This window comes from Meleagris gallopavo, chromosome 13, assembly GCF_000146605.3.
Source record: "Meleagris gallopavo isolate NT-WF06-2002-E0010 breed Aviagen turkey brand Nicholas breeding stock chromosome 13, Turkey_5.1, whole genome shotgun sequence".
Taxonomy (NCBI): Eukaryota; Metazoa; Chordata; class Aves; order Galliformes; family Phasianidae; genus Meleagris; species Meleagris gallopavo.
Genome location: NC_015023.2, coordinates 423,093 through 432,521, shown reverse-complemented (window position 1 = coordinate 432,521; position 9,429 = coordinate 423,093).

Genomic DNA, 9,429 nt, shown 5'->3' with positions numbered 1-9,429 from the left:
TTGTGGAATCAGTAAAATAAGCGGTAAGAAGTGGTAAATACCTCTAGCAACATGTAGGAGGGATGTACTGTTGTATGGCATACCATGTGCCTTGGAAGATCCTGGAGTTCTTACATAGATAAGATCTGCAGTTAGAATGAATATAATGAAGGAATCTGATGAACCAGTTCACAGTATTAAGAATCATGTAGATTCCTCAATTTTAGAAAGGAAATGGAGATAACTGTTTTTTACTTTTACCAGATACAACATCTGTTTGGATTAAAGGGTTTTGATATCTAGAACTGATGGTTCTAGACACAACTTATACCTAAAAACCTTTTTTATACAGGTTATGAAGTTATGATGTTTGATTAATCTCCATTTTTTTACTTTTCATGTCAGCTTTGTGAGTAAAACTAGACGTTCTTTGCTGAAGAGTTCTCATGAAACCCAGATCCCCTAACTGTCTGGGTTAATCTTCCAGTTCTTCTGATTTTTACTTCTATGAAAGTAGTCAGAGACTGCATTTTTCAATATCTTTACTTCAGGGTTTATGCATAAAGGATAGGCAAATTTCCTTAGTACTTTTCTCTTGTTTCATGTTAATTATTTCTGCAGTCACACAGAATATGAACATTTTTGAAACTTTCATCTGCATGACACTTTCTATAGAAGTTACATTTTTAAAACTGTGTACAAAAACACATGTATTTTTCATTTAACCCTGCACATATGAAACCCAGAGAGCTACCAAATGAGTATAAGGGACTGTTAAAGTGCAGAGTAAAAGCTTAATATCTAACTATCCTGAATATTTGGCTATTTTGAACAATACGAATTAGAAGAATTGTTAACTTGCTGAATTCCCAGACATCATCTATTATGTACAGACGTGGCTATTCATGCCTATGTAACCTCTGGTGTGATGAATGCTTTAGTAAATCTGAAGGGTATATGCCCTTTTCATAGCAGATGGCAGGCTGGTGTCAGTCAAGACACTTTCTGAATTCTGTAGTGGCCTTTACAAAGATCATAATTATTTAAAATACTGCTGTAGCATTTCTATTTCCAACTAGCACAATAAAAAAAGAATCCCAAGTAACTTTTGTATTTAGGCATACAGTAAAAATTTGGGGGGGTTTTGTTTGTTTTCCCCAAGTCAACAGTAAACTCCAGTTGCCTTTAGTTCTGCCAAAACTTTATTCTGAGGCAATTGAAACTATTAAAGAAATGCATTGAAGGAATACATAGGTCACTTTGAAGGTAATGCCTCCTGCTTGTTTCCATAGGAACTACAACAGACACAAAAAGCAGGGTAAAACTATTTGATAAAGCAAATTCTGAGTAACAAAACACCACCATTTTCTGTGCATTTTCATAAGCAGTGAACAAGAACCTGCATGCCATGCTTGTAAAAATAAATAAAAATCTGTGGATTGTTTATTGACAATTTAAACTCCTTTCTGTCTAAATTTCTTATTGCATTGGTTAATTTTATATTAAAAATATTGCACTAAATAGTAAAGCTTTGTTTCATGATCCTTTGGATCACAAGATAAAGTTGAAGTTAATTTTCAGTTATTTGCAGATTGATGTATGGAATGAATGAGATATGGGTTTTATTATTTCTTCCTGGGAATTTTGACTACCTGTGCATTGATTCATAAAATATTGCTACAGAAATTGAATAGCATTTCCTAAAATTGTGAGGAAAAAGTAAATTTTTTTTACAGTTTGAAACTCCTGTAAGGAGTGTGATAGGTCTGAAGAAGTAGGTATTTGAATATGGAAGTACAGTTGTCCTAGTTTCAACTGAGATAGTGTTAATAGTTCCATTTCCATTATGTTTTGTTCCTGAGCAGATCACCCAGGTGGGTAGTCCTGCTATCAATAATGCTTTTCCATACCTGATTGGTGTAAGGAAAAAAATGTGTGCAATAGTTGTCAGAGGTGGTAAGGATGGACAAGATTCAGGATGTCACCTAGTGCCCAGGTAATCTAAGAGTATCTTCTGGAGGAGGGAAGAACAATGGAACTACATTAATTGTTCTGGAAAGATGTTTGTAGAGAAAAGCGGCAGCTGGGTTTTATGGCAACTTAAAACATGTTCATAAGTTTATGCTGAATGCTAGTGGTTTCATTGTGTCTCTGACACTCTTTGGAAGTATAGCCCCTTTCACTAGTAAGAGATGCAATAAACATTGTTCAAAGAAGACCATTTCCTGTTTTGTGGCGTGGGATTTTGTTGTTTTTGCATCCACTGATTTTAGGAGGAATTTCAGCACATGCAGATCAATGACAGGATGTGTACTAGTGGTGCACTTGTTCAAAAGCAGCTGTATGTAATACGTAGTTGATTGCACATTCATAGTGGTAAACAGAAATTAATAAGTACGTTTAAATAAGCTTTAGGTCATGGAATTCTCCAGCCTACCAGCTGAGGGGGAAATAGTCTTTCTGATCTTACTGATAATATTTCACTTGCACCACTTCTGTGCAGCCTCAGTATGACCTCTGTTGTGCTGGATTTCTTAATGCAGGATGTACACAGGTAAAGTTGATCAAGAACTGGTGACTCCATTCTCAATCTTGGGCTATTCCTTTCATCTACTGCTCTGTTCATCTTCCTTTGCTATCTTAGAAAACCAGTCTATGTATATCTAATGCCTATCTGGTTTTCAGAGTTGAAAATCACTTGGAAGAGTTGGATTTGCATTCGCCAAAGGCTTTACATGCCTCCTACACATCTGTAAAATCAGATCACTAAGTACATGTCTTGCAGACTGCCTGCTTGCTCAAATATATTGGTTATAGCAACTTGCAAATGTATTCAGATATTTTATAAATGTGGTTGCTATTTTCTGTGAATGTCTCTGGCTAGAATCTTGCGCACTGTAGGATGCTGGGATAGATATTTGGTACTTTAGGCTTTGTCGTTGCATCAGTTCTTTTTATTCTGATATGACCACACCTGTTAACCGCGGCTGTTGACCACCAGTGAGTGACCAAATAAAAGTGCCATACTAGATTACTTATTACATACTAGATTACTTTATTGCTGGAGGTATCTGTATTCACTTTAATGCTGTAAGTATTTTGTAGTATAGAAAAGTTTGTGTTTTTTGTGAGATAACTGGGACATCAAGAGGTACGTACGTAATGCTGAACAAACCTATAGTCTAACGTTGAACAATTTAGGGGAATTTTCAGCATATAGAAACAAAACTAACATGATACCAAAAATATCTTACACCTTGGTGTTGCGTGGTTCTATTATGCTCAGTAAAGTGCTGAGTTCAATCACACATGAATTACATTTGGGTTTTAACTAGTGCTTACTGTGTTGTTGCTGGTTGAGATTCATTTTCTGATATGATGTGCATACGTGCCTTTAATTGCAAAATTACTTTACTATTTGTAGAATATACTCTTTCTTCTCTCATCACTTCTATCACAGTTTTGTGTATAAAATCTTATGATAACATCCACTTAAATTTGATTTGAGAGGAAATAGTGTTGCTCTCCCCCACACAATGTGTTAACTAAACCCACTTCAAGAGAATGTACAGACAAAGAAAGTGCCAGCAGGATGTCATTATGAGGAGAACACATTCATAGCTTTTCAAGGGAGCTGGCGTAGCTGGATGCCTTTTTGAAGTGCCTGTACACAGCAAACAGGGTGGACAGAACTGTGTGCGGTTTCAGGGCTGTGATCTTACTGGAGCCAGAGATATGTGGTAGGATAGCTTGCACAACTGGAGTTTGACAGTGGCTGGACACACCTTTAGGAAGGAGTGCTTTAGGAATGCTGGAATGGCAAGCATGGACAGTCGCCCCTCGTAGGGAGACCAGTGGAAATGTGAAGAACTCCACTTTGGAATTGGTGCCAAGCCACTTGGGAGCTAATGAATGAGAATTGGCAGACAGTCTAGTATGAACAGTATTGGGATGGGTGTCTGCTGTAGATGCTTAATTGAAAAGGAATTGATGATGCCTTCAGATAAGTGGAAGAAGCCACATTTTTGCAGGCTATCAATCTTTCCTAGGACTTGAGCCATCCCGGTATTCATTGGAAGTAAAAGACAACACTTCTGGACTGCATAAGTGCCAAATTACTGTGAAAAGTGGCTGAGGACCGATGAAGGAGGGAGGCGATTTGCTGGACCTAATACTTACAAAGGAAGGAATTGTTGGGGCAGTGTTGAGTGCTATGACCACAGGATTGTAGAGCTCAGGATCCTGAGAAGAGCTAATAAGCGTAGGGCACAAGGAGCAATGAAGCTTCATTGTGACAATGCTGAATGTCATATTTTACCTAATAGTATATGTGGATTTATACTAACATTAATTATCAGAGAAGGCTCAAGTGACCTATTTGCCTTCATTCTTGTAATGGGCAAAAGGCTTTTAAATAGTAGACTTACAGCTCTTGTAAAATTTCTACCTTTCAGAAAGCAACTTGTATAAATGTTACATATTTAATAGTCTAGGTGGAAGCACCACTGTTGTTTCTCTACTGGTGAAGAATCTCTGCATGAGAGACTTGCAGTTTCTTAATGCTGCACAACTGTAACCAGAGCAAAAATTGTATAACATCTAAGCATTTATCCTCAATTAAAATTGGCTTTCCTCCCTCTTCATCCTCTGTGAGTATATATTGGCAAATAATGTGAAACAACAAAAAGAGAAAATAATTTCTGTTGTTGTAGGAAGGTCTTTCAGTTAATAGTAAGTTATTGCTTTTAGGTTCATGTCATTCTGACAGCCCTCTTATTTTCTGTCTTGCAATGAGACAGATAATATCACAGCCTGCCATAAAGATAAAGGATTCAGGGGGCAACAAAGAATCAAAAATAGGATTTTAGATTATTGATGTATTTAGCAATCACTTTTTTCCCTCTATTATTGTGAAGGTGAAATGGATAAGTTTCATAGGAAAGCAGTATCCTGGTCTTACCGTTCTTTCTTCCCATTCCTCTGTGCCTTATTTCTAGCTGCTGACAGTTATTGTGGGGGGAAAAAAAAAAAGAATGAGAAGTATTAAAATACTTAATGATTGCTATGAATGTTGACATGTAACAGGGATGCTTTTTCAAGAAAATAATTTTTCATTATTTGCCTTTTTTTGTTGTTACAAAGCATTCCATCTACAATTAAAAAAATCATATAAATATATAGTCACAAAAAGGAGCATTTTATGCAGGGCTTACTGAGTGGGTCTTCTCAAGGCTTTTTCATATTTTCATAGTATCTTGTAGCTTGGAAACTCAAGCCGAGCTGAACTTGTACTACTATTCCTTAGTACTCTGCATATTTGTATAATTTTTATGTTCTTAGCCACTCCATCATGGATTCTGTTAGCTAATATGAGCCCTGAGATCTTAACTTCATACAGAATGTTGTGGATTTTTCTGGTGAAGCACATCCAAGCTGAATGGGGGCACATGGTATATATGAACTTTGTGCTGTAGAATTCAGTGGGGTATAGATCTAGGGCTGGGAGGGATCAAGCTTTTACATATCACAGTGACTTGCATTGTTAATTTTCCTTCATTTAAAGAAAGGGAGGAAAAAAAAAAAACTTTTTTCCTTGTCCAGCCTCAGATTATATATTTAGCAGTTTTCAATAGCTATAGAATTCATTTTATGTAGCATGGCTTCTCTGGTCTGTCAAATCCTCTCAGATCGAAATCTGATGGGAAAAGTGTGATTTTACTTGAATCAAATCACCACCTTGATAGAGGTGTTCACCTTCTGCTACAATGCTGTTCTCTGCATTCAGTCCCAGCTGCTGTGTCAGTGAAGGTCACGTAGAAAGATAAAAACATGACTTTCTTGGTTTTAATTCAGAACTTTTGCACTGACAATACCCAGTTACAAATAAGTATTTCCAATCTAAACTGATTTTTTCCTTTTCAGAATAATCTCATTGCAATGAAAATAAAAAGGAAAATGTTATTTAAGAAACAAAGAGTTTCTGTATTGGAATTTCTTGCCTGAAGAGGTGAAGTAGTAAAACCACTGAAGAAAGCAATACTAAGTACTTCAGAAATAATAATGAATACCTGCTTATGGATCTCTTTTCTTACTTCCACCCCATGTCAGTTTTTATTGATGGCTTAACTAAAGTCAAAACACCACTGATGAAGTCAAAATATGTATGAAGTGAGAATTGTTTCAAAAAGGAGCCAAATTCATAATAGAGGAGTAGAAATATGGGGTTTTTTGCTTGTTTTGAATTCTTTGTACATTTTTCAGTATAAACATAAGCCAGATAATTCTGTACTTCTAATAAGCCAGTTGACTTCATGAGGAAAGCTGAAGTCATAATGTTCCTTTTAGTCCAGTAGCAAAGTATAAATGAAACAAATCCCTAGGAAAATTGTGATCAACCAGAATCACAGACTTGGGCTTGATGTAGTTTCTTCTTTTTCTTTCACTTAAAGATTAATTTATAGGCAGGAATGAAGTAACTCTATGAGCCCCCAGAGCTGATGCCTACTTATCTCTGGATTTTCATTGTTCAGGTCAGCTTTATGTTTATACATTAATGGTAACCTAAATTTTTTCTTACAGACTATGTTCTCACAAAAGCCTTGCATCAATAAAAGCTCCTTCAAGGCTTCTTTGCTTCACCAATCCACCTATTCAGAAGTGGGGACTGAATTCTCTTTGCGACTTCTCCATTGTCTAACTTGTTCAGATTTACCAACAAAAATTAAAGCAGTTTATGCAAAGAATGGAGTGATGCAAACCTAATCTTTCTAGAAGGAAAACTTGTGTTAATTTGAAAAAAAAAAAGTAGGGATTGTTGGTATTGTTTGGAATTCATTTTTTTATTAATTTTGACAAAAATCATGTTCAGTTATGCTGTCACATTTTAACTTATGTTAGCTTCACCTATAGCATTTTTGTTTTTTACAGAGGTTGTCTTCTATAAATCCTTGGCATCAAGTCAGTACTAATTAGGTGGTCCTGATTAGCAGAGTTCTTTTCACTCTTTCTACTCAGTATAAAGATTGGATGAGGGAGTGATATCCCATGTAAACTGGAGAAAGCTGAGATATTTCCTGCAGCATGGGAGTTTGAAGCCGACGTTTGTTCTCTGCTGCATCTCAGTTACGGTGGCCTGTTTGCCTGTAGGCTTTAGGAATGCTGCTCTTATTTGAAAAGTCTTTTGCACTGCTTTCATTGTCTGTGAAATTTTGGTACTTTTATACTAGAAACAAAGTGAAAGATAATGAAAGTTTATCTACTTAATATATGTAAAACTCTTCATACCCCTGCCTAACAAGTCTTAAAACTTTAAGAATACTTAGCTAATACTGGGCTTATTATAAATATAGGAAATAAAATTCTCATAGTTAGACTTAAAACAAACAAACAAACAAAACAAAAAAAAAACCACAAAAACCAAGATGATGCTGAACTTCTTTCTCTTTTTTACTAGGTGAGACAGGTCCTTTTCACAGCTTAGAAAATCATTGCTTATGGAAGATTTTCTGAGTATTGTTATGCATATCACAAAGCTCATTTGCCACCTGAGTGCGTTTTCACTAGCACTATTAATTGGTATTGTGTAATACTTGTGTATGTTATATACAGATATATCTATTCTGAATATCTCTAGTCTGTTACATGATTTGTACTGTGCTTTGTGAAATTTGTCACCCAGTGTTCCTAACTAACATAGGGTATGCCCAATCTGATGCTTAATAAGTTTTATCAATTGTTTGAATGAATAATTGTCTGTCTTCCAGGATGTTAGGCCATTTTTGTATGCTCGGTATTTTGTACAGATATTTCTACTCTGTGCCACATCCATGGTAAAATAATACTACAGTGCTTATTTAGAACAGTTTAGTTCCTCAAGGATTAAATTAATTGAATCTGAAGATTTTCTAAATGATCTGTCTTCTACTTGGGGAACCCATGTCATTAGGAACCAAATGTACATCAATGTGTGCAGTACTTAAGATGGAATGGGTAATTGCTTCAGTTTGCCTGGCTGTTTGATAATGTTACTTGAAGAAGTACAAATAGGTCCAGTTCTAAATGGATGTTATTAGCATTTTAGAGGTACGATTTTTCTTTCAGGAATTGCTCTGCTTATGGATGTGGAGCTTGGTTGAAGGTTTGCTTGTATTTGTAATATTAAGGTTGTGAACTTCTTCACCAGAATTTGCAAAGACTACAAACCCTCTGTAAAGCAGAGTCTCTAAAACTCATAGAGCATGCGTTGATTATGTAGCAATCTGTAACAGTTTTAAGACGTCCTGATTTCTCTACTGAAATATTGTTTCCTTCAATTTCTGAATAAGCCTTATGAGCAACATCCATCCACTCATATTTCTGTACATCCACATTCTTCATTCTTTCTGTGCCATGAGGTATCTTTCCCCTGCTTAAATAGATCCATATCAATTGTTGTGATTCTAATCATGTTCATTTCTTGACTGTAGACCAGTGCTCTTTTTTGGCTTCTAAATAACTGGGATTTGAAATCAATCAAGCTTCTTCTCAGCAGTTGTTCAGCACTAGTAAGGTCACGTTCCGTGTGCACAGTGAGGCACTGAACAAGTTTAAATGGCTTTCTTGATTGGTAAATACAAAACAAGAACCAACTTAATGTAACAAACTGTCTTTTTAGAACGAATAATGATGAGAAGCATTTTAATAAAAATTTCTTATTGCTCACAAGATATATATTATACCGAGAGCTGTTTCTTTTTATATTTATTTTAGTTAACTATTTGTATTAAGTTGCAAGTTTCCTAGGGTAAAGCCCTAATTGTACATGTAGCTGCTACGAATGCTAAGAATGGTGTTACTGTTTGAAGGGTCTCACCTCTCACAGAATTGCATCCATTGTCACCCATGGATCAGTTCTGCCCAGCTGAGCTCTCTTTTGGAACCAACTCTTATTAGATGTGGAGCAGCTCCTGGGCTTTTCTCACAGAGGCCACCCTTGCGAACTTCTCCCGCTACCAAAATCTTGTCAAGTAAGCCCAGCACAACTGGATGACAACTGTAGCTCCTTTCTGGACAAAACAATTCTATCAAATTACATAATCAGATCTTCCCATGTTCTGCAAACAGCAGAATGCTTTTTGAAATGCAGTGCTTTGAAATATTTCTTTAAATTCATTTGTATCGTGAAACTACAAAGTAGTAAAAAGTATTTGTTATAGACTTTTGAGTATTAATTAGAAATGCGTGTTACTTTTAATATATAAGAATGATCTGAGAGGAACTGAAATGTTGCCTGTGTATGCAATTATCTGAATATTTCCTTGTGATACGAGGTATACATGTGCACATGTATAAATGTGTATGTGTATATACATACGTGCTCAAATATGTCTCTATTTGTCGATATCTTTATGAGTTGTTTGGAAACAATTACTAACTGAAGCACAATATTATTTCAGCATAATGAGAATTTGA